Genomic DNA, 25605 nt, shown 5'->3' with positions numbered 1-25605 from the left:
TCATAAACAGTTGGGGAAATCACACGCACTCCAGAATTTTTCTGCAATTTCCATCCACATGTCCTCCGTGGGTAGAGGTATATATTCATCCCGGAGAAAGTTCCACAAAGCCCAGACAGGGTGGAAATTCCAAGCTGGTACTGAAAGTGGAGGGATGATAAGCTCTCTCCGGTTGCCAGAAATCTGAAATAAAATAAAAAAATAAAATTACAATCAATTCCATTTATGGTGGTGTTTAGTTAAAGATATAAAGGAAAATACAAATAATAGATGGCAGACCATCAATAATTATGCCAGCCATTTGTTTAGAATTATTACGTACCTTAATGTAACCAGGAGACGTTCCTCTGCTGGAATCGCTCTACGGAGCTGGGTGTCCTGTCTCCGGATGGCTCCTTGGACACGACCAAGCAAATCCCGAAAAGAGTCTTGAGACATCCTGGTATATTCCGTGAATTTGTCCGGGTTGGCATTAAGCTCGCCATATAGCGTGTGGTAGGCTCCACGGCTCTCACGTAGTTCGATAATGGGGTGTCGCCAAAAACGCTTACGCCGTGTCCTTCTCTGTCGTTCTCTATTTCTTTGTTGCTCCCAAGCAAACGCACAGGCAAGAAACAGCTTGATACTTAAATCCAGGTTGAAATAAAAGCTCTCCATGTGAAGATCCAAAAAAGATTTTTCTCCTGTTAAATTTTCCACCACGCACACAGAAAACGCAAATGCATGCAAACGCCACATTTTTAACTGCATGCGTTACCTTATGCATCTAAAAAACGCTGCGTTTGTACGCGTTTGCGTGCGGTTTTTCGTGCGTTTGAGGTTGCGAATTAAACGCTGCGGATTGTAACGCAAATGTGAAACTAGCCTAACACATTCTCTGAGGTTCCCCTGCACTGGTGGCCACAGTGAGCATTTCTACTTATCACAATACATCAGCAAGGCTGAGTACAGACATCTATATTATAAGGTCCAGTATAGGTCAACCGCCGGCCTCCTCATCTGAATTAAAGACATCATACATGCCTATGAGGTAGTTAAGAGTCAGGAAACCTGATGTTGGTCCACCTATTGGGGTCTGTGTAGTAACTGGAAAATATGGACTTCTGAAACCGACCTTAAAACTCCAGTATCCAAACAAGATACCCATCAATAATCTTTCTAAGGCTAGGGTCACAGAACTGTACGTTCTCCATCTGAGAAAATAGGTCTGACTATGCTAATCACACTATGATCAGACTCAGAGTTTCATCAAAGTGGGATCTGTTTTTCCCGGATGTGGAAAATAAAAAACAAAATTTTCTCCATCTTCTATATTCTGTCAGTCCATGAAAATCGGACCGTACACGGATGTCATCAGAGTGCAGTCTGATTTTTTCCACAGACCCATAGACTTGAATAACAGAGTACCATCAGATCAGTGGCAAATCATGCATGCTGCAATTTTGGACATGTTTACTGCCTCATTTGATAACATTGGTCCGAATGCAATCCAATGTTTTGACGGATAGTACTTGGACCACATCTCATCAGAGCTTTACGTTACAGGTATGTAAGGGGGACGACCGGGCTGCAGGTACCTGCAACCGGAACTGTTGAGGATGCATACACTGTTGCCTGGGGGAAGAAATGAGAAGACGGACCAACCTCCTGACCTGGAGAGGCGGGGTGATATAAAAAGGAAAGCGCGCGCAGCAGCAGGAGTTTTGGCGCCAAGACACAGCAGCGCGTAGTCAGGTGAGCAGCGCGCTCCGTCTCCCCGAGGACCGGCACCGCGACTGACCGCATTAGTTGGACCCTGCCATCTGCAGAGGTGCCGTGCGTTCTGCAGTAGCCAGAGGAGTGCTCCATCCCGCGAGCAGCGGCATTGCACAGCCCATCGCCCGATGACTTCCCCGCAGCATTCACAAGAACTGCTGTTATCTGATTGATTGTTCCTTAACTCCGTATATCCTTTACAATTGAACTGTTTATTCCATCATTTAACTGTTTACCTCCCTGCGTGGGATATCCCATTGTTAAATTAAAATTGTTAACCCTTGGTCTGTCTCCTGTCCATCACTGCATCCCGCAACCTGCTTACAGGTATATAACAGGAGTATTCCCCAGCTATGCTGGCCCATTCCATTCCAATGGAGACAATCGGGATGCTCTTTTTGTCTTCAACGAGTGAGCGGGTGTCTATGGTGACATTTAGCACATGTGCAGTGAACCTTCCCAGGGTGTATGCCGAAAAACCTTGCCACTCCAATAATGCAGCTCCTCGACGGTCTTTGATGACCTATCTGCAGCGGTGATGTCATGTCTACAGCACGTGACCGCTGCAGCCAATCCTTTTCATTTTGAAAATAGAAAAACATAAGCTTTACAAATGGAAACAGGCTTTATCTTTTCAACATGGCCACATAGAGTGGCATGTAAAAGATTGGGCACCCTTGGTCAAAATTACTCTTGCGTGAACAGGTAAGCAAGTTGAAGATGAAATGATCTCTAAAAGGCCTAAAGTTAAAGATGACACATTTATTTTGTATTTTAGGAAAAAAATATATATCTTTTACATTTTAAAAATTACAAAAGGGAAATGGGCCAATGCAAAACTTTGGGCACACTGCATGGTTAGCACCTAGTGGCACCCCCTTTTGAAAGTATCACAGATTGTAAACGCTTTTTGTAGCCACACAAGAGTCTTTTAATTCTTGTTTGAGGGATTTTCATCCATTCTACTTTGGATAATTCCTCCAATTCTGTGAGATTTCAGGGTCGTCTTGAATGCACTGCTATTTTGAGGTCTAGCCACAGATTTTCAATGATGTTCAGATCAGAGGACTGTGAGGGTCATTGTAAAACCTTCAGCTTGCTCCTTTCAAGGTAGTTTATTGCAGATTTTGACATGTGTTTGGGATCATTATCTATTTGTAGAAGCCACCCTCTTTTCAACTTCAGCATTTTTACATACAGTGTTATGTTTGCATCATAAATATGTTGAAATTTCATTGAATCCATTCTTCCTTCTACCCATGAAATGTTCCCAGTGCCATTGGCTGCAACACAACCCCAAAGCAAGACTGATCCACCCCCCATGATTAATGGTTGGCAAAATGTCCTTTTTTTCAATTTAAAAAAAATGACAATATACATATTTTTTATTAAAATACAAAGGAAATGTGCCATCTTTAACTTTAGGCCTTTGAGAGATTATTTCATCTTCAACTTTCTTAACTGTTCACAATAACAGTAATTTTGACCAGGGGTGCCCAAACTTTTACATGCCACTGTATAACATTTACCGTATTTTTCTGACCATAAGACGCACTTTTTTTCCTCCAAATTTGGGAGGAAAGTGTGGGTGCGTCTTATGGTAGGGATGTAACGTGGGGAGAGGGCAGCAGCGAGTGGGATTGCACTGGGAGGCAGGAGGCAGAAAAATGTCCCTGCTGGGCTTCAGGAATCAGCACTAGGGAAACCACATGGCCCCGATCATTAAAGTGCAGTGAGTATTCATTAGCCGCTTCCCCGCCCACCTGTCAGCTGAGTGGTGTGCAGGGAGCAGCAAATGAATACTCCTTCACAGGGACACACATGGTTTCCCCAGCACTGGATTTCTGCAGCTGCTGGGGAGATCTGTGTGTCTGGTGGAGGAGGAGGCAGCAGCAGGGGCCAGAGGGGACAAGATCGCTGCATACCTGCCTGCCGGGGCTGTGCTGGGTGCTGTGTGCTCCAGCACAAGGACCTGTGTGATGTTAGGAGTGGGCGGGCTGGAGAATCACATGGCAGCACAGAGCCCTCCCTCTTCTGATGTCATCACAGGTCCTGCAGACACCACACTACAATCTGCAAGTTTACTCCTGTGCTGTGGAGAGGCAACAAGAGGGAGCGCTCTGTGGTGTCATGGAATGGGATGCTCCAGCATTTTACCTCACCACAGCTGGCTGGCTGCCAAAATTAAAAGGTTAGTCTTTACAACACACAATAAAGCACTCTGCCACTCCTGTGGTGAACTATAACTCCCAGCATGCCATAGGATCTGCAGGACATGCTGGGAGTTATAGTTCTCCCATGGGTTCTTAAAGCAGCACTCCGGTGTTATTTTTCAGTGCTGGAGTGGTTTTTTAAATATAAGCCCTGTGCCCCCATTCTTATACTCGCCCTCCAGCGTCTTCATATAGTACTTTACAGCCATCACACTGGTCCCGTAGCTTCCAACATAATAGCATACTATTATATATAATAACACCACATATAATAGTATTTTATTAAAATTTTACCACCTTTTTTGCTTCAAATATTTTTTTCCCTATTTTCCACCTCTAAAACCTGGGTGCGTCTTATAGTCCGGTGCGTCTTATAGTCCGAAAAATACGGTAGATGCCATCAAACCTGAGTCATAAAGGTAGAGTCACAGCTAGTTTTGACTTTAAACAAATATATTGTGTAATTTCTTCACTTTCATAGAAAGGTAGAAAAGTTTATGAATGTCAGCAATATCCAGTGCCATGCGAAAGTATTCGGCCCCAAGGAACTTTTCAACCTTTTCCCACATATCATGCTTCAAACATGAAGATACCAAATGGAATTTTTTGGTGAAGAATCAACAACAAGTGGAACACAATTGTGAAGTTGAACGAAATTTATTGATTATTTTAAATTTTTGTGGAAATTCAAAAACTGAAAAGTGGGGCATGCAATATTATTCGGCCCCTTTAACTTAATACTTTGTTGCGCCACCTGTTGCTGTGATTACAGCTTCAAGTCGCTTGGGGTATGTCTCTATCAGTTTTCTACATCGAGAGACTGAAATTCTTGACCATTCTTCCTTGGCAAACAGCTCGAGCTCAGTGAGGTTTGATGGAGATCGTTTGTGAACAGTAGTTTTCAGCTCTTTCCACAGGTTCTCAATTGGATTGAGGTCTGGACTTTGACTTGGCCATTCTAACACCTGGATACATTTATTTGTGAACCATTCCACTGTAGATTTTGCTTTATGTTTGGGATTATTGTCTTGTTGGAAGACAAATCTCCGTCCCAGTCGCAGGTCTTTTGCAGACTCCAATAGGTTTTCTTCAAGAATGGTCCTGTATTTGGCTCCATCCATTTTCCCATCAATTTTAACCTTCTTCCCTGTCCCTGCTGAAGTAAAGCAGGCCCAAACCATGATGCTGCCACCACCATGTTTGACAGTGGGGATGGTGTGTTCAGGGTGATGAGCTGTGTTACCTTTATGCCAAACATATCATTTGGCATTGTTGCCAAAAAGTTCGATTTTGGTTTCATCTGACCAGAGCACCTTCTTCCACATGTTTGGTGTGTCTCCCAGGTGGCTTGTTGCAAACTTTAAATTACACTTTTTATGGATATCTTTGAGAAATGGCTTTCTTCTTGCCAATTTTCCATAAAGGCCAGATTTGTGCAGTGTACGACTGATTGTTGTCCTATGGACAGACTGTCCCACCCCAGCTGTAGATCTCTGCAGTTCATCCAGAGTGATCATGGGCCTCTTGGCTGCATCTCTGATCAGTCTTCTCCTTTTTGAGATGAAAGTTTAGAGGGACGGCCGGGTCTTAGTAGATTTGCAGTGGAAATCATTTTGTATCCAAATCCAGCTTTAAACTTCTCCACAACAGTATCACGGACCTGCCTGTTGTGTTCCTTGGTCTCCTTAGTCTTCATGATGCTCTCTGTGCTTCAAACAGAACCCTGAGACTATCACAGAGCAGGTGCATTTACACGGAGACTTGATTACACACAGGTGGATTATATTTATCATCATTAGGCATTTAGGACATCATTGGATCATTCAGAGATCCACAATGAACTTCTGGAGTGAGTTTGCTGCACTGAAAGTAAAGGGGCCGAATAATATTGCACTCCCCACTTTTCAGTTTTTGAATTTCCACAAATATTTAAAATAAGCAATAAATTTCGTTCAACTTCACAATTGTGTTCCACTTGTTGTTGATTCTTCACCAAAAATTTACAATTGGTATCTTTATGTTTGAAGCATATGTGGGAAAAGGCTGAAAAGTTCCAGGGAGCTGAATACTTTCGCAAGGCACTGTAAATACTGTATATTTTACAATACGGATTGCATTCGGACCAATGTTAGTCAAGGACTCAAGTGCTCATCTGCGATTTTTCTTTTAGCAGCTTGGATCAGAATGCGATCGGACTGTTTGATCACAGTATGCGAATTTCAGATCACAATCGCCAATACAAGTCAAAGGGTGCGAGAAAAAATTTGCACGTCACTTGGAGAATGTGTGTACAGTCCGATTTTTAAGCACCTATCTCTTTGAAAATCCGACATTTCATCAGCTGCGTACAGTAAAATCACAGAGTGACCTAAAATATATATATACATAGATAGATATACAGATGTTAGTGACATATATAATTAGTACAGTGTGTGTACAGCTTACTGTACATGTATTTAATTAATTAATATCGGAGAAAAAAATTACGTAGGGACTCCCGAAATTTTATTAACCAGCAGAGGGAAAGTCGACAGCTGGGTGCTGATGTTTATAGCCTGGGAAGGGGGGAATACACCCCACACCATTTATTTCAGAAATTACTAAAATACATGTACAGTAAGCTACACAGGCAGAGCACTGATTATAGATCTCACTCGCATCTATCTATATGTACTGAAGAATATTTCCTTTGAAAACTATATTTAAATGACAGAAAATTTAAGTAAAAGCTAATGTTAATATTGCATTGCAATCAGATGCTAGGTGAGACAAATTGCAATGTACTCACATGAAAATGGCATGACACTCGTCCCACTCAGGAACAACATTGGACCGATTTTAAAAATGTAAAGTGTGTCTCTGGCCTAAAAGGGGTTTTCTGGTTTTGGAAAATCCCTGTTTTCTGGCTGCAGTTAGTTCTTTAAAAAAAAGGTTGTTTTACTCAGTCGATGAGCTCACTGATCGGCTGCAGCGCTGCTGAAGTGATATCAGTGCTATTTTTTTTAAAGCAAACTGAAACTGAGGAAGAGGGATTTCCCGAAACTGGAAAAACCCTTTAAACTTCTTTATTTATTTTATCTTTAAAGTATGTGTATATGTGTATGGTGTATAGTGAGTGTATTAATATACTCACATACCACCCCCTTCTCTGGGGTCCAGCGCTGTTCTGCTCCTCTTCTCAGTGATGTCACCACTCTGCACACTCTCTCTTTTTTACAATGTAAGGCAATGGTAATGTAAGGCCTCGTTCTCACACACCGTGGGCTGACACTGTATAAGCCACTTCTGGGTCACGCAGGTCGCAGTGTTACCCGGGGGTCTGCAGAGCGGTGACGTCACTGAGAAGAGGAGCAGAACAGCGCTGGACCCCAGAGAAGGCGACGGTAGGAGACTATATATTTACGTGCTCACACTACACACCATACACATATACATTTAATGAAAACAATATTCACGCCTGTGCTTCTTTACAGAGAAAACAGGCTATTATTGAGCATTAAACCAAGACATACGTCTACAGGTTTACAAGTACAGCAACAAGTGGATCCTATATGGAGCAAAAGTACAAAATGCCTCTTTTATATACACTCCTTGTTTGCTTGTTTTAAGACACTATTGAGTGTATGTGCGCATATGTATGTGTCTGTGTGAGTATATGTATATGTGTGTGTATGAGTGTGTGTGTATATGTATAAGTGTGTGTATGAGTGTGTGTATATGTATGTATGTATGTATATGTGTGTGTATGTATGTATGTGTGTGTATATGTATGTGTGTGTGTGTGTGTGTGTGTGTGTGTGTGTGTGTGTGTGTGTGTGTGTGTGTGTGTGTGTGTGTGTGTATGTGTGTGTGTATATATATATATATATATGTATGTATATTATATAATTTGTAAAGCGCTGCGGAATATGTTGGCGCTATATAAATAAAATTATTATTATTTTTTATGTATGTATATGTACGTGCAGTGGCGTAACTTGAAACTCATGGGTCCCGATGCGAAAGCTCCAACAGGGCCCCCAAATATTTTAAATCTTTAATAGCAATAGTCTTTTTTCTATAGGTCAAAGAGACTTTTAGGGCCCCCTAGGCTCCAGGGCCCGGGTGCGACTGCAACCCCTGCACCTGTTGTAGTTACACCCCTGTATACGTGTGTATGAGTGTCTGTGTGCATATGTAAGGCTGGTTTCACCCTTGCGTTGGGCAGAGCTGCGGAGGGCTGCGTAGTTCCTCCATTAAGCCCCGCCCACCGTCACACCTCTTCCATTCAGCTCCGCCTACGTCGGCATGCGTCCTGCGTACCTATCTTTAACATTGGGTACGCAGGCCATGCGAATGTATGCGGATAACTCCGCATGTGTTGTTTTGACGCTGCGCCGAACGCAACATGTTGCATTTTGTTGCGGTCGGCGCAGCGTCAAAACGACACATGCGGAGTTATCCGCATACATTCGCATGGCCTGCGTATCCAATGCGGTGGGCGGGGCTTAACGGAGGAACTACGCAGCCCTCCGCAGCTCTGCCCAACGCAAGTGTGAAACCAGCCTACCGGTAAATGTATGTGTGTGACGTGTGTATACTATATGTATATGTATGTGTATATGTATGCATGTATATGTATGCATGTATATGTAGGTGTGTGTATGAGTGTCGGTGTGTGTGTATGTTTGTTTCTGTCTGTGTGTATGTGTATATGTGTGTATGTGTATATGTGTGTGGATATGTACACATATTTATGTATATGTAAGTGTATGTATGTGTTTATGTATGTGTGTACATGTCATTGTGTGACATATATACACTAACACACAGCAATCACCTATAGAGAGACGCTAGACCCTCCTCCAGTGTGTCCCAGGGTTTACAGTCCACCAGGGTCTACTTCCTCACATATTCCCACACTGCAGACGTCCTCTGCCCAGGATGGGACCCTCTGGTGACAAAGCCCCCTGTGCACACACATAGGAGGCAGCCCGCAGATGTAGCAGAGCCCAGCGGGTACTACTCCCGGACTGTGACACGCTGGGCTCTGCTACATGTGCTCGGGCACACTCCCAGCCCTTACAGCACAGCCAGCATTACACGGTGCCATGCCCCTAACTGCAGAGAACTTTCCTGGGCACCCACCACGCTCCGTTACCTCCTGTCCGGGGCCCCGCCGGCTGCCAGTCACTTCTCCGGCCCAGAATGAAAGTCGTGAGGGAAAAGTTGAGTGATGTGAGCGGCACGTAACTCAGGAAGAAGTGAGCGGCTCCGGGAGGACGGGGCATTCCGTACCGATGGCTGTGCAGTCCCACGGCAGCCTGCTCCCCCTGCTGGGGACGGCCGGAACTGCACGCCCTCTGCTGGGCACACGCAGGCAACAGGCGACTAATTGGTTTCTTCTTATTCAGCGGCTTCAATTTTTTTATTTATTTTTTTTTAATTGTTATACAGATTTAATTAAAAGAAAAAAAAATCACAAGTACAAAATACACTGCAGGGAGGTGCCCTGATGTGAACACAGTTAAAACCAGCTGCAAAAATGATAAAAGTGGCACAAAAATGGGCATCAAAGTGGACACTGAAGGGCGTTATCGATAGGGTTAAATGACTTTAGGCCACTGGTCGCAGACTCGCACACCACCATTACACAGATAGCGATGCCCGCAGCAAATTCGGGTCACTGCAGCCTGGGCCAAACGGGTTCTGGGCATCAGGCGTTGAATCAAAATGGCCAAACAGCCAATTTCCACGTACTTTAATAAGTAACTGCTGTTTTTAAGGGGTTAAATGACTGGGCCACTGATCTTACACAACTGTCAGGCCTCCTTCACACATCCTGGTGATTCCTGCACAGAAAAAAAACAGTACTGATGAGATCTGTGGTCCGTATGTACGTATGTGACATCCATGTGACATTCGTGTGCCTTCCGCGAGTTCGTGTTTGCTGTCAGTGTGTTACATCTGTGTGACAGGTATCGGCACCTGGGAAGAAGCAGTACAGTTCTCACTGATCCCAGGCACTGGCTGCTGAAGGCAGAGATCAGTGTGATCAGGAGACAATGATGGGAGTTGTATTCAGCAGCAGGTGTGTCCCTCTTGTGTAAAATAAAGAGTGAAATAAAAAGAAAACGTCATGGTCTCTTGCGCAATTTTCATAACCAGCAGAGGCAAAACCCACCGCTGGGGGCTGATGTTAATAATCTGGGACAAAAGTCAAATACCCCATAAGGTTCCCAGGCTATTAATAAGAGCTCACAGCTGTTTGCTTAGCCTTTACTGGTGAATTTATGGGGACTTCAACCAAAACATGACCTATAAATTCAAACCAGCAAAGGCTAAGCAGACAGCTGTGGGTTGATATTAATAGCCTGGGAAGGGGTCAGATATATTGCCTCCCTCCACCCAGGCTACCAACATCGGCCCTCTGCCGCCCCAGAAATGGCGCATGATGCAATCATCCAGGCTGAAAACCTTGAGAGCTTAAGTGGCTAGCAGAGACATCATCGAGGTTACCGCAGGTCACTTAGGCTGTGTTCAAACCGTCACTTTACTGTGAGCCAGGACGATGAACTACGGTGATCCCAAAGAGATCCCTGCAAGCAGTGTTGATGACATTGTAGGAGGTATGAAAAATGTGTTTATGCCTGTGCAATGTTCTCCCTCATCCCGATACCACAAATTATTGGTGTACGTGTATAGGATTGACATATGTTGTTATTGCTACACGAATCAGTGTATTGCCACCCTTATGTAATGGTACTGCTACACTACTATGTGTATTACCATTTTTGCTCAGTGTTTATTGTTTGCTCATTCTGCTAATGTATATTTTCTAGGGAAAGAGTAGTATTAGTATTTGACCACTAGATGGGGCATGTTAGTATACTTAATATAGCTTAACAGTTTATAGGAAAGTAGATAGTTAATATAGGAGGGGGTCAGTTGTAGTGTAGAGAGGGAGAATTTCCTTATTCAGAAGGGCCTAGGCGCCCAGCCAGTTCAGACGGGTTCAATTGCCCTGGTACAAAAAGCAACAACCCCGCAATGTTCCTCAAGAAGAAGTCCAGCCACCTTTAGCATTGAGCAGGAGCAGTGGAAGCAAGTACATCTGTGACAGAGACAAGACAGAAGTAGTGATTGGACTGGGGCACAGTGAGCTCCATTATGTGGCAGCTAATAGCCTGGGCAGATGTCCTCAGCACTGGGGTGAAACGGTAGCTGAGTAAACTCCCAGACATAGTGAGCGTGGACCTGGAGAACGCTGAGTCCCCACGAAGTGCAGTACCGCAGGGCAGGCCACTCGCCATGTATCAGTTAACTGTGGACACAGTAATTCCTTTGACTGGAGCGAAACAGCTCAGGGAATGACTGACCATTGTAGAGCTGGATTGGGAGGACCTAGAGGAACTGTGTGATGTAGTCTGTCCCAGGAACGTGCAGTGTGAGGAGAAGGAAAGCAGAGGGAAACCGAAATGTGCAACGTTGATTCCACTGATGATGCTGTGAGGACTATAAATGTGCTGAGAAAAAGTAAAGTTGCTTGTTTGAATCAGCCTGTGTCTCCATCTTTATAAGACCAACTGATGAAAGCCTGCAGGGGGAAAGAGGTGACCATGATGAAGCTGAGAAGAGAGACATAGGTACACAAGAAGATGGCCAGAGTTGGCACGTAATGGGAGGCCAGGTGTTATGACCCCAATGGCAGAGGGTCTCAAAAGTTCATACCAAGTCTGCAAACACAAAAAAAACAGCTCTTAGGGCAGTGGTAACTGGGCTGACCATATATCTAATCCTAGCACCACAAATAGCAGCAGCCGGGGAACGTGCCTACGTTGGTTCTAGACGTCTCGCGCCAGCCGGAGAACTAACTAACCCTAGAAGGGAAAAGATAGACCTTTCTTGCCTCCAGAGAAAAGACCCCAAAAGTTGGATACAAGCCCCCAACAAATAATAACGGTGAGGTAAGGAGAAAAGACAAATTAAATAATCTTCCCTTAGGAAATTTACTACCTGGAATCAAATCTATAGCGCAGTCACAGTCCCTATGAGGAGGAAGAGCACTGGACCTGGACTTGCTGAATACATCCTGGTAATCAGACAAATACTCAGGAACTTCCGAAGGAGTAGAGGAAGCAATAGACACCGGCGGGGAATCACCATGAATTCCCCGACAGCCCCAACTTGACACAGACATTGCCTTCCAATCCAAGACTGGATTATGGGTCTGTAACCATGGCAGACCCAAAACGACCAAATCATGCATTTTATGCAGAACAAGAAAACGAATCACCTCCCGATGTTCAGGAGTCATGCACATGGTTACCTGTGTCCAAAACTGTGGTTTATTTTCCGCCAATGGCATAGCATCAATACCTCTAAGAGGGATAGGATTTACCAACGGCTCAAGAACAAAACCACAGCGCTTGGCAAACGACAGATCCATAAGACTCAGGGCAGCACCTGAATCCACAAACGCCATAACAGGGTAGGAGGACAATGAGCAAATTAAAGTCACAGACAAAATAAATTTAGGTTGCAAATTACCAATGGCGACAGGACTAACAACCCTAGTTAGGCGTTTAGAGCATGCTGATATAACATGTGTAGAATCACCACAGTAAAAACACAACCCATTCTGACGTCTATGATTTTTCCGTTCATTTCTAGTCTGAATTCTACCACATTGCATTAAATCAGGTGTTTGTTCAGACAACACCACCAGAGGATTCGCGGCTTTGCGCTCCCGCAAACGCTGGTCAATTTGAATAGCCAGCGCCATGGAATCATTCAGACCTGTAGGAATGGAGAAACCCACCATCACATTCTTAATGGCTTCAGAAAGGCCATTTCTGAAATTTGCGGCCAGAGCACACTCATTCCACTGAGTAAGCACGGACCATTTCCGAAATTTTTGGCAACACACTTCAGCTTCATCCTGACCCTGAGAAATAGCCAGCAAGGCTTTTTCTGCCTGAATTTCAAGATTGGGTTCCTCGTAAAGCAATCCGAGCGCCAGAAAAAACGCATCAATATTTGCCAATGCCGGATCTCCTGGTTCTAGCGAGAAGGCCCAATCCTGAGGGTCGCCCCGTAAGAAAGAGATAACAATTTTTACTTGCTGAGCTGAGTCTCCAGATGAACGGGGTCTCAGAGATAGAAACAATTTACAATTATTCCTGAAATTCCTAAACTTAAAACGGTCTCCAGAGAACAGTTCAGGAATAGGTATTTTAGGTTCAGACATTGGACTACTGGTAACAAAAACAGAAACAAAATCTTGTATGCCCTGCACACGAGCAGCAAGCTGATCCACACTTGTAATCAAAGTCTGGACATTCATGTCTGCAGCAAGCACAAGCCACTCAGAGGTAAAAGGGAGGAAAAAAGAGAGGAAAGAAAAAAAAAAAAAAACTCAGACTTTCCTTTCTTGTAATCCCACTTCTGCAATGCATTAAACATTCAACCTTGGCCTGGCATACTGTTATGACCCCAATGGCAGAGGGTCTCAAAAGTACATACCAAGTCTGCAAACACAAAAAAACCCAGCTCTTAGGGCAGTGGTAACTGGGCTGACCATATATCTAATCCTAGCACCACAAATAGCAGCAGCCGGGGAACGTGCCTACGTTGGTTCTAGACGTCTCGCGCCAGCCGGAGAACTAACTAACCCTAGAAGGGAAAAGATAGACCTTTCTTGCCTCCAGAGAAAAGACCCCAAAAGTTGGATACAAGCCCCCAACAAATAATAACGGTGAGGTAAGGAGAAAAGACAAACGTAAGAATGAACTAGATATTTAGCAAAGAGAGGCCCACTGACTAATAGCAGAATATAGTAAGATGACTTATACGGTCAGCAAAAACCCTATCAAAATTTCCACGCTGGATATTCAAGAACCCCCGAACCGTCTAACGGCCCGGGGGGAGAACACCAGCCCCCTAGAGCTTCCAGCAAAATCAGGAATCACATTTAGTACAAGCTGGACAAAAAATAAGAGCTATGCAAATAACCAAAAAACAAGGAAGCAGGACTTAGCTTAATTTTGCAAGATCCAGGACCAGCAGACAGGAGCAAACAGAAAGGAACTGATTACAACGATGCCAGGCACAGGACTGAGAATCCAGGAAGTTTATATAGCAACAGCCCTGGACTAACGACCCAGGTGGGTGCCAAACTGAGGAAAGACAATCCCAGAGTCATATCACTAGTGACCACAAGAGGGAGCCAAAAAAGTCTAATTCACAACAGCCAGGGGACCGATAAATCAGAATGTTTGGCCACGACTGCTGCCCCGGCCCAGCATCTTACAACATCACCGCTAGTCACTGAAGCTGCACTCACAACAACTCTTTCTCCCACGATTTTCAGCCTGGACAATCGCATGATGGCACCTTTCAGGTTGTAAACCACATATCGCAGACATGAATTACGGCGAGGGACGGTATTGCTAATCATCACTTTGGACAGGTGAGGGATACGGTTGTTTTTTTTATTTTTGTTTATTTTTGTTTTTTTTACTGGAGATGAATGGAATGGAGTGTGTATAAGGTGAGCATAACTTTGTTTTTTATTTTCAAATACATTTGTAAAACAGGGTGTGGATTTTTATTTCAAATAAAAGACTTTATTCTTGCTGTGTGTTTTTTTTATTTCCAATATGACTACGGGGTTAGTAATAGATAGGTGTCTCCATTACTAACCCCTGGGCGTGATGTCAGCTGGGAATACAAAGGTGACATCAACCCAGCCAACTATCACCCTACTTGCTACCGCACTATGGCAAGTGGAAAGAGCAAGGCTAAGTGCCAGATTTTGCACATCTTAAGGATGCACCATTTCTGGGGTGGTTGAGGGCTGATATTGGTAGCCTGGTGGGGTGGGGGAAAATAGCTCTGACCCCTTCCCAGGCTATTAAAATTAACCCACAGCTCTCTGTTTAGTCATTGAGGGTTTGAATTTATAGGAGGACCCTAATTAATTTTTTTCACGAGTCCCCCATAAATTCACCAGGAAGGGCTAAGCAAACAGCTGTCAGCTATTATTAATAGCATGGGAACCTTATGGGGTATTGTCATGTGTCCCAGGTTATTAAAATCAGCCCCCAGCTGTGGGCTTTCCCTCTACTGGTCATGAAAATTGCACTGGAGCCCACACTTTTTTTTTTAATACCATATATACTCGAGTATAAGCTGAGAATTTCAGCCTATTTTTTTAGGCTGAAATTGCCCCTCTCAGCTTATACTTGAGTCATTACCAGGGGTCGGCAGGGGAGGGTTAATTGACTTTGGGCCACTGGTCTTACGTCAGAGACACACAGACAGACATGCCCTGCATCAAATGCAAATCAGTACAGCCTGGCCCAAGTGGGTTTCTGGACATCAGAGCTGACATCAAAGTGGGCAGGGAGCTAATATCACATATTTGAACAAGTAACTGGTGTTTTTAAGGGTTAAATGACTTCAAACACAGGTAACTTCAGCCTGGACCAAGTTATGCATCAAAGCTGGCAGACAACCAATTTCCACAGATTTGAATAAGTAATTGGTGGTGGTAATAGGTTAACCCCTTACCAACATATGAAATACTTGCACGTCATATACCAGCTCCTTGTCTTGGATGTGAACTTGCAAGAATCCAGTGAACCGGTGGTGGGAGCTGATGGATTGCTCCCTGACACTCAAGGGTTAAATGTACTTGATGTTCATGTATGTGATAAAGATATGATACCCATTGGGGCTGTAGTTAAGCTAAGTTCACATTAGCGTCTCTGTGCGAAGCGTATCATCTGCATGCGCAAATGCATGCCAAAGCACATTCAAACGCATGGTTGCACTGCGCTTTTTATCTGCGTCAGCTTACACATGACTCCAAAAAAGCTGCGTGTGCATGCGTTTGGGTATGTGTCCACGTTCAGGATTGCATCAGGATTTGGTCAGGATTTTCCATCAGTATTTGTAAGCCAAAACCAGGAGTGGAACAATTAGAGGAAAAGTATAATAGAAACATATGCTCCGCTTTTGCATTTATCACCCACTCCTGGTTTTGGCTTACAAATACTGATGAAATATCCTGACCAAATCCTGATGCAATCCTGAACGTGTACACATACCCTAAGTATGCGTTTTTGCATGTGTTTGCGTTTTTTCAGCGCATGCATTCGAATTTTCAAAGAATTTTGTTATGCAGCAAATGCTGTTCCAGGAGAATTTCCTTGACAAAAGCCACACCCAATGGGCGTGTCTCATGGGGATTCTGTATATATAGACCCTACACAGATGAAATCCTCATCTTTTTCTGGAGAGCATGGAGAGTTTCTATCGTAATCTGGATTTGGAATTGAAATTGACTTTTGCCTTTGCTGTGGCTTGTGAAGAAGAAAGAAGAAGAGCAAGATGGAGAAGACTACTTGCAACACCCCATCGTTTAAGTCCGAGAGAGCCTTGGAGCCTACCACTCGTTGTACATCTAGCTACGTGAAAACCCAGAGAAGTTTTTCGAATACACGAGGATGTCTGAACAGAGCTTCGATGAATTGCTGCAACGTGTCCCAGGATCCATCACCAGGCAGGACACACAACTACGTCGAGCAATTCCTGCTGAGGAACATCTGTTGGTGACCCTGAGGTACGTAATTTTTAAAAATATACACGTAATTTGTATTATTGTTAGAAAAGCCATGTACTGATTTTTTTCCCCATTTTCTGTTCTGCAGATTCCTGGCTACCGGAGAGACCTTAAGATCTCTACATTTCCAATTCCGGATTGGAGTGTCCACCCTTTCGGGGATTGTTGGAGACACCTGCTGTGCTTTATGTGACATTCTGCGTGCAGAATTCCTCCCCCAACCCACAACTGAACTCTGGCTGAAAAATGTAGCAAAATTCAATAAAATTTGTAATTTTCTTAACTGTGTGGGGGCTGTGAACGGCAAACACATTCAGATTCTGAAACCTGCTGGAAGTGGATCCAAATATTTCAATTACAAAAAATACTTTGCGATTGTTCTCATGGCGATTGCAGATGCTGAGTATCGATTTGCCGCCATTGACTTTGGCTCATTTGGACGAGGAAATGACTCACAGAGATTCAAAAACTCTGACATGGGCCAACGCTTGTATGATAATAATTTTAATTTTCCACCTCCACAACCTCTTCCGAACACTGAAGGACCACCAATGCCATTTGTTGTGGTTGGGGATGAGGCGTTTCAAATGTGTGCCAACCTCATAAAACCATACTCGAGTCGGGACTTGAATCACACCAAAAGGGTTTTCAACTACAGACTGACAATGGCATGAGGAACTGTGGAGTGTGACTTTGGTTTGCTGGCATCAAAATGCCGCATTTTGGGAACACCAATCAATCTAAAAACTGGGACAAATGATGATGTGGTCAAAGCTTGTGTTGTTATGCACAATTACATCCTAGCAAAAGAGCGACTACAATTAGAACTTGACGAACCTGTTGATACCACTTTGCAGGATTACCGTGATCATCTGTAGCCTGAGGATCTGAGGACTACAGTGGAAGTTGCCCACATCAGGGATACATTTGCTGCTTACTTTGTTTCAGATATTGGACGTCTTGCATGGCACGACGATATGGTTTAACACACTTTAAGTAAATGTTATATGTTTACTGACTTTACTACATATGTTTGCTGACTTTACTACTAATAAAACACCTCCACTTAAACACCTGTTACAACTTGACTCAACAATACAATACACACGTGTGTGCTTTTGCATAAAAAGACAAAGAAAACAGGGATTGTGCAAACAAAATAAAAATTTTATTTAACAACAAAAACAATTGGTTTTATGTTTGGGGTCTGTATGATGGAGATATATTGTGGACCTTGGGGGTGTTGAGTTGTGATGATTGGGTAACATTCGATGATGAAGGGGTTACAGGGGAAAGGGCAATTAATTGAAGGATTGGCTCCTGTATGGGATTGGACACATTGGGAGTAGACGACACATTTGGAGTTGAACTGTGGGAAGAGACGTACAAATTGTAGAGGGAGACAACCAAGGGAAGGTAGTGACATATTAGACAACAGAGACACATTGGGAGGTGAGGGTGGAGGTGATAGGATGTTTTGGCCTCTGTAGCAGCGCGTGGTGCTGGACTGTGCAGCGTGGTGGATGCTGCTTGCTGCAGGGGTGCTGCACTCTGGAGCGAGGTGGATGCTGTTTGCTGCAGGAGTGCTGCACTCTTGAGAGTGGTGCATGCTGCTTGCTGCAGGGGTGCTGCACTCTAGAGCGTGGTGAATGCTGCACTCTGGAGTGTGGTGTAGCTGTGAACTGGGGGAACAGGCCAGAGATGCTGTGCTTGTTGATGCTGGTAAAATATGGCCTGCGGCTGATAGCTTCGGGCCTGCTGGTGCTGTAATGTCTGGCTGTAAGCAGCCTGGCAGGCCTGCATGACATTCAGCTGGAGTTCAGGCGTAAGGTTTTCCGATGCCCCGCTCTATTGCTGAAAAAAAAGTCTCGCCGGTCTCTGAAGGTCGTCTTCCAGGCGGTCAAGGTGTCTGTGGACATCCTGGAAAAGTGTGTTCACCTGAGTGAACCCACTGTCCAGTCTATGTCCAATCACCTTCATCCCATCCTGGAAGCCCGAACTTAAGTGAAAAAACTCGGTCATGACTGACCCCTCCCAGGCCCTTTGCCGCTGACAAGAAGTGCCAAGAAAAGCAGTGGCAGAGGGCTGGGAAAGGGGAAACTTGATGGACCGGCTGCCAGTTCCCCAGCCTGTGAAGCCCGCCCGGTTGCTACATCGCTGGTGGATGATTGGGACTATTCGTTGGCTGGTTGATGAGGGGACGCTCCAACAGAGAAACATCCAGGTTCTATAGTGCTGCTCCAGATTCTGTGTGGAAAATAAAAGAAAAACATTACTAAAAAAAATTATTAAAGTTTATATAATAGTCAGACAACAGAAAAGATACTCACTAGTGTTGAGCATTCCGATACTGCAAGTATCGGGTATCGGCCGATATTTGCTGTATCGGAATTCCGATACCGAGTTCCGATATTTTTGTGATATCGGAAATCGGAATCGGAAGTTCCCAGTGTATGGTTCCCAGGGTCTGGAGGAAAGGAGACTCTCCTTCAGGCCCTGGGATCCATATTCATGTAAAAAATAAATAATAAAAATAAAAAATATTGATATACTCACCCCTCCGGCGGACCCTGGACCTTAGCGATGTAACCGGCAGCCTCCGTTCCTAAGAATGAGTGAGTGTAGGGCCTGCGATGACGTCGCGGCTTGTGATTGGTCGTGTGAGTGGTCACAGCGGTCACGCGACCAATCACAAGCCGCGACGTCATCGAAGGTCCTTCACTCTGCATTCTTAGGGAACGGATGCAGACGCTTGGACCGGAGAGAGCCGGGGCCGTCAGAGGGGTGAGTATATCAATATTTTTTATTTTTATTCTTTATTTTATACATGAATATGGATCCCAGGGCCTGAAGGAGAGTTTCCTCTCCTTCAGACCCTGGGAACCATTCCGATATTTTGTGTCCCATTGATATGCATTGGTATCGGGTATCGGTATCGGCGATATCCGATACTTTTTGAGTATCGGCCGATCCAATCCGATACCGATACCTTTGCATATCGGAAGGTATCGCTCAACACTAATACTCACGTTCGCTGAGCAAGCGCAGGCCTCAGAAAAGACAGCATACGATTGTATTTATGCTCCAAAACTTTTGGAGCAGCATCACTTTTAACCCGCATCTCCTGTCTGATATCCTTATTGAACCGATCCTTCATCGAGGGCTAAGGAACTTTCACTCTCTTCACTGTGAAGGGGGAAGATAAAAAAATTAAATGTAAGAAAAGACAACAACATTTACAACAAAACAGAGACCACATTGCAATACTTACGAAAATCTTTTCTGATTTTTGGCCTTGCAGGGTCCCAATCATCCAACAGCGATCTGGCCACTTCTTCCCAGAGTTGTCGAATCAATACTGAGTCGGAATAATTACGACCATGAGGGTGCCACAACGCTACACGCTCTTGAACCAGTGGAATGGGTAGGTCATTGTCAATAACATGTTGACCTTCCTCACGTTGTCAAACCTATAGATCAAATAAAATAAGAAAAAAACAGTCTCTTTTCTTGTTTGTCTGATATATGCTGCTGCTATGCATTGAGTTGCACCCCTCACAATACTTACCCTATAGGTTATGATTGGCTCCTTGCCCATTGGTAGTGCTCCCTAGCTTTCCCCATTTTTTGCATACAGGGAGCCTGTGACAGGGAACTTCCCTGTGACTTTCCCGCCCGATGTTCCACTGAGAACCTAAAGTTTTGTAGGGACATGAACCATCCGGTGACTCGAGCATTTCTCTCTTTTGCATTACTCATCCATATGAGGGGAGATTGGTCGGTCATCAACCGAAACTGAAGCCCGAGCAAATAATAGCATAGGGACTCCAAGGCCCACTTAATCGCAAAAAACAATCCTTCTCCACTACACTATAATTTTTCTCCGCTGGGGTCAGTTTCCTGCTGAAATAGGTGACTGGGTGTTCATCCACGTTCATCTCTTGCGACAGACCTACCTCTGAGGCATCTGTCTGCATGATAAATGTTTCCTTGAAGTTGGGGCTGATTAGAACTGGCTATCCACACAACCCGACTTCAAGGACTGGAACGCTTCTTCCGCCTGAGGATTCCACCAGATTATCACCAACTTCTTACCTTTTATCAGGTTAGTTAAGGATGCCGACTTCCCTGCAAAATTGAGTTTAAACCGGCGGTAGTACCCAATAATGCAGAGGAATGCCCTCACCTGCTTGGTACTTAACGGCTTGGGCCAGTTTTGGATGGCCTCGATCTTGTTTACTTGGGGTTTGATAACCCTGCTGCCAATCATGTAACCTAAGTACCGGGATTCCGTGAGTCCTATATTTGGGTTCGCTGTTAACCTCGCGATTCTGAGAGACTCCAGCAATGCTTGCACCTAGGACAAATGGGTATCCCAGGTGGTAATAAGGATGACTATGTCATCCAAATAAGCCGACACATATTGAGACTCTAACACTATGTCCATCAGCCTCTGGAATGTGACCGGAGCCCCATGTAACCAAAAAGCAAAAGTGATAGAGACCCTCTGGCGTTATAAACACGGTCTTCTCTTTCACCGATTCTGTTAAAGGGACCTGCCAGTAACCTTTTTTTTTTTAAATCATGTATTTTTTTATTAAAGCATATGACACGCCATACCTGCCAGTAACCTTTGGTGAGATCGAGCATGGTGAAGAACTGGGCCTTGCCCAGTCTTTAAATTAGCTCGTCCACCCAGGGCATTGGATAAAGGTCAAAATGTAATTTCCTGAAGTCGTTGCAGAAGTGTAATGACCCATCTGGCTTAGGTATTAGCACAATGGGGCTAGCTCACTCACTCAGGGACTCCACAATAACTCCCAATTGAAGCATTTGCTTCACTTCAGCTGCTATGGCTTGCCACCAGGCTTCTGGCACCCAGTATGGTTTCATCTGTACCCTTTCCTGGAACTCAGTGACAATGTCATGTCGGTCCACTCCGGCAGCTCTGAGAATACGGCCATATTCCGCTGCACCAGAGCCCGAGCCTCCCATCGCTGCTGTTTTGTAAAGGCGTATTTGACCCCGGTGACTGCCTCACTATATATATATATATATATACTGTATATATATATATATATATATATATATATATATATATATATATAATATATAAAGCTGAATGTGTGTATGTGTGTATGTATGTATATATGTGTGTGTGTATGTCCGGGATTGGCATCTGAACCGTCGCAGCTACAGCCACAAAATTTTGCACAGTCACACGTCTGGACCCCGAGAGCGTCATAGGCTATGTTGTGAGGTGATATTTTAACCCCGCGCTTTCCAATTCACCAAACAATTTTGCCCCTATCTACATAATGGGGAAAAAATGAAAGGAAAAGTGTTGGAGGCAAATTAACAGCTGCCAGATGTGAACAAGGGAAACTTAAAGAATGAGAGCGATGGCGCCAAAGAGTATATACTGTACAGTTGCTAAGGTGGGGCCCCAACATGGGATAATCACCACACCACCACGGGGATATGAACACACACACAAAATGCGCCACACACTACCATGTGCTCGAACACATATACCTGTTGTGAATTTGGATTCTGGGCTCCCCCGGTGGCCGCTTGTGGAATTGGACTTGTCATCCTCTTTCCTGTTTCACCTGATTCCATCAGTAGTGGGTGTCGCTATTTAAGCTCATTTCTCTTGTGGTTTCTTGCCGGTCAACAATGTTATCTGATGCCTCTCAGTGCTTGTTCCTGCTTCTAGACTACTACTAGATAAGTTGGACTTTTGTCCATGTTTTGTTTTGCCTATTTGTTCCAGTTCACAGCTGAAGTTTTGTTACTGTGTCTGGAAAGCTCTCGTTGATCAGGGATTGCTACTCTGGCGTTATGAGTTAATGCCAGAGTTTAAGGTAATCTCTGGATGGTGTTTTGTTAGTGTTTTTTCTGCTGACCATGAAAGTATACTATCTGTCTTCTGCTATCTAGTAAGCGGACCTCAAATTTGCTAAGACTATTTTCCTGCTGCGTTTGTTGTTTCATCTGAACTCACCGTCATTATATGTGGGGGGCTACTGTCTTCTTTGGAATATTTCTCTAGAGGTGAGCCAGGTCTTATATTTCCCTCTGCTAGCTATTTAGGTCTTAGGCCAGAGCTGGGCATCTAGCGATAAATAGGAAATGCTACCTGGCTATTTCTAGTTGCGCGGCAGGCTTAGTTCATGGTCAGTATAGTTCCATCTTCCGAGAGCTTGTCCCTCTATAGGCTTGCTATGATCTCTGCCTGCAGAGATCATGACAGTTTGACCGGCCAATAAAGTGTTAAAGACCCAGGTTGAGAAAGGAGAGTTATTAGAAGTCTGCTGGAATTTTTTTTTTTTTTTTTTTTTCCTCCAGTCTGCCTTGCTGCAGTCTTTTTTCTCTCTCTCCTCCTAATCTCTGTATGCTCTGTGTGCACCTGACAATAATGGATCTCCAGAGTGTAACTGCGGGTTTGAATAATCTCATCACGAAAGTACAAAATTTACAAGATTTTGTGGTACATGCTCCGGTATCTGAGCCGAGAATTCCTTTGCCGGAGTTCTTCACAGGGAATAGAGCTAGCTTCCAGAATTTCCGAAATAATTGTAAGCTTTATTTGTCCCTGAAGTCTCGTTCAGCTGGAGACCCTGCTCAGCAGGTTAGGATTGTGATTTCCTTGCTCAGGGGTGACCCTCAAGATTGGGCCTTCTCATTGCCAGCAGGGGATCCTGCGTTACGCGATGTGGATGCGTTTTTTCTGGCCTTGGGCTTGCTTTATGAGGAACCTCATTTGGAACTTCAGGCAGAAAAAACTTTGATGGCACTATCTCAGGGGCAAGACGAAGCTGAAGTTTTCTGCCAAAAATTCCGTAAATGGTCTGTGCTTACTCAGTGGAATGAGTGCGCCTTGGCGGCAACTTTCAGAGAAGGTCTCTCTGATGCCGTTAAGGATGTTATGGTGGGGTTCCCTTTGCCTGCAGGTCTGAATGAGTCCATGACAATGGCTATTCAGATTGATAGGCGTCTGCGGGAGCGCAAACCGGTGCACCATCTGGCGGTGTCTATGGAAAAGACGCCAGAAAGTATGCAGTGTGATAGAATTTTGTCCAGGAGCGAGCGACAGAATTTTAGACGGAAGAATGGATTGTGTTTCTATTGTGGGGATTCTACTCATGTTATATCGGCATGCTCTAGGCGTACAAAGAAGCTTGATAAGTCTGTTTCCATTGGCACCATTCAGTCTAAGTTTATTTTGTCTGTAACCCTGATTTGCTCTTTGTCATCCATTGCCACGGACGCCTATGTTGACTCTGGCGCCGCTCTGAGTCTTATGGATTGGTCCTTTGCCAATCGTTGTGGTTTTGATTTAGAGCCTTTGGAGACTCTTATTCCTCTGAAGGGGATTGACTCCACCCCATTGGCTAATAATAAACCACAATACTGGACACAAGTAACCATGTGTATCAATCCGGATCACCAGGAGATTATTCGTTTCCTGGTGCTGTATAATTTACATGACGATTTGGTACTGGGATTGCCATGGTTGCAGTCTCACAACCCAGTCTTGGACTGGAGAGCAATGTCTGTGTTGAGCTGGGGATGTAAGGGTATTCATGGGGACGTACCTTTGGTTTCTATTTCGTCGTCCATTCCCTCTGAAGTCCCTGAGTTCCTCTCTGATTATCAAGACGTCTTTGACGAACCCAAGCTTGGGTCGTTACCTCCGCACCGTGAGTGCGATTGTGCCATAGATTTGATACCGGGTTGTAAATATCCAAAGGGTCGTTTGTTTAATTTGTCTGTGCCGGAACATGCTGCTATGCGGGAATATATAAAGGAGTCTTTGGAAAAGGGACATATTCGTCCATCTTCTTCTCCCTTGGGAGCTGGGTTTTTCTTTGTCTCAAAAAAAGACGGCTCTTTGAGACCATGTATTGATTATCGGCTTCTGAATAAGATCACTGTTAAGTATCAATACCCATTGCCATTGCTTACTGATTTGTTTGCTCGTATAGAGGGTGCTAAGTGGTTCTCTAAAATTGATCTTCGTGGGGCGTATAATTTGGTGCGGATCAGGCAGGGGGATGAGTGGAAGACCGCATTTAATACGCCCGAGGGCCACTTTGAGTATTTGGTCATGCCTTTTGGTCTTTCTAATGCCCCTTCAGTTTTCCAGTCTTTTATGCATGATATTTTCCGCGATTTTCTGGATAAATTTATGATAATATATCTGGATGATATTCTGATTTTTTCTGATGACTGGGACTCTCATGTCCAGCAGGTCAGGAGAGTTTTTCAGGTTCTGCGGTCTAATTCTTTATGTGTGAAGGGGTCTAAGTGCGTTTTTGGGGTCCAGAAAATTTCCTTTTTGGGGTATATTTTTTCTCCCTCTTCCATTGAGATGGATCCCGTCAAGGTGCAAGCTATTTGTGACTGGACTCAGCCCTCCTCTCTTAAGGGTCTTCAGAGATTTTTGGGCTTTGCCAACTTTTACCGCCGATTTATTGCTGGTTTTTCGGATGTCGTTAAACCACTGACTGATTTGACCAGACAAGGCGCTGATGTTGCTAATTGGTCCCCTCATGCTGTAGAGGCCTTTCAGGAGCTTAAGCGCCGTTTTGCCTCTGCCCCTGTGTTGCGTCAGCCTGATGTGAATCTGCCTTTTCAGGTTGAGGTTGACGCTTCGGAGATCGGAGCTGGGGCAGTGTTGTCGCAGAAAGGTTCCGACTGCTCCGTCATTAGGCCTTGTGCCTTCTTTTCTCGCAAATTTTCGCCCGCAGAGCGGAATTATGATGTTGGGAATCGGGAGCTTTTGGCCATGAAGTGGGCGTTTGAGGAGTGGCGCCATTGGCTCGAGGGGGCTAGGCATCAGGTGGTGGTATTGACTGACCACAAAAATTTGATTTATCTTGAGACTGCCAGACGCCTGAATCCTAGACAGGCGCGCTGGTCTTTATTTTTTTCTCGCTTTAATTTTGTGGTGTCATACCTACCGGGTTCTAAGAATGTTAAGGCAGATGCCCTTTCTAGGAGTTTTGACCCGGACTCTCCTGG

At 44.5% G+C, this 25605-nt stretch overlaps 1 protein-coding gene across 1 annotated transcript in view; it reads right to left on the bottom strand.

The window, feature by feature from the left end:
* The window catches only part of MOB3B (MOB kinase activator 3B), a 116579-nt gene extending 107255 nt beyond the window's left edge, over positions 1–9324 (bottom strand). The window contains exon 1 of the mRNA XM_077249270.1: positions 9109–9324. The gene's annotated coding sequence lies outside the window, so the exon portion shown is untranslated. The remainder of the gene's footprint in view (positions 1–9108) is intronic.
* Positions 9325–25605: the final 16281 nt, after the last annotated feature.

Source organism: Ranitomeya variabilis, chromosome 1 (assembly GCF_051348905.1).
Source record: "Ranitomeya variabilis isolate aRanVar5 chromosome 1, aRanVar5.hap1, whole genome shotgun sequence".
Lineage (NCBI taxonomy): Eukaryota > Metazoa > Chordata > Amphibia > Anura > Dendrobatidae > Ranitomeya > Ranitomeya variabilis.
The sequence above is the reverse complement of the archived record's forward strand: the minus strand, read 5'-3'. Positions and strand labels throughout refer to the sequence as shown.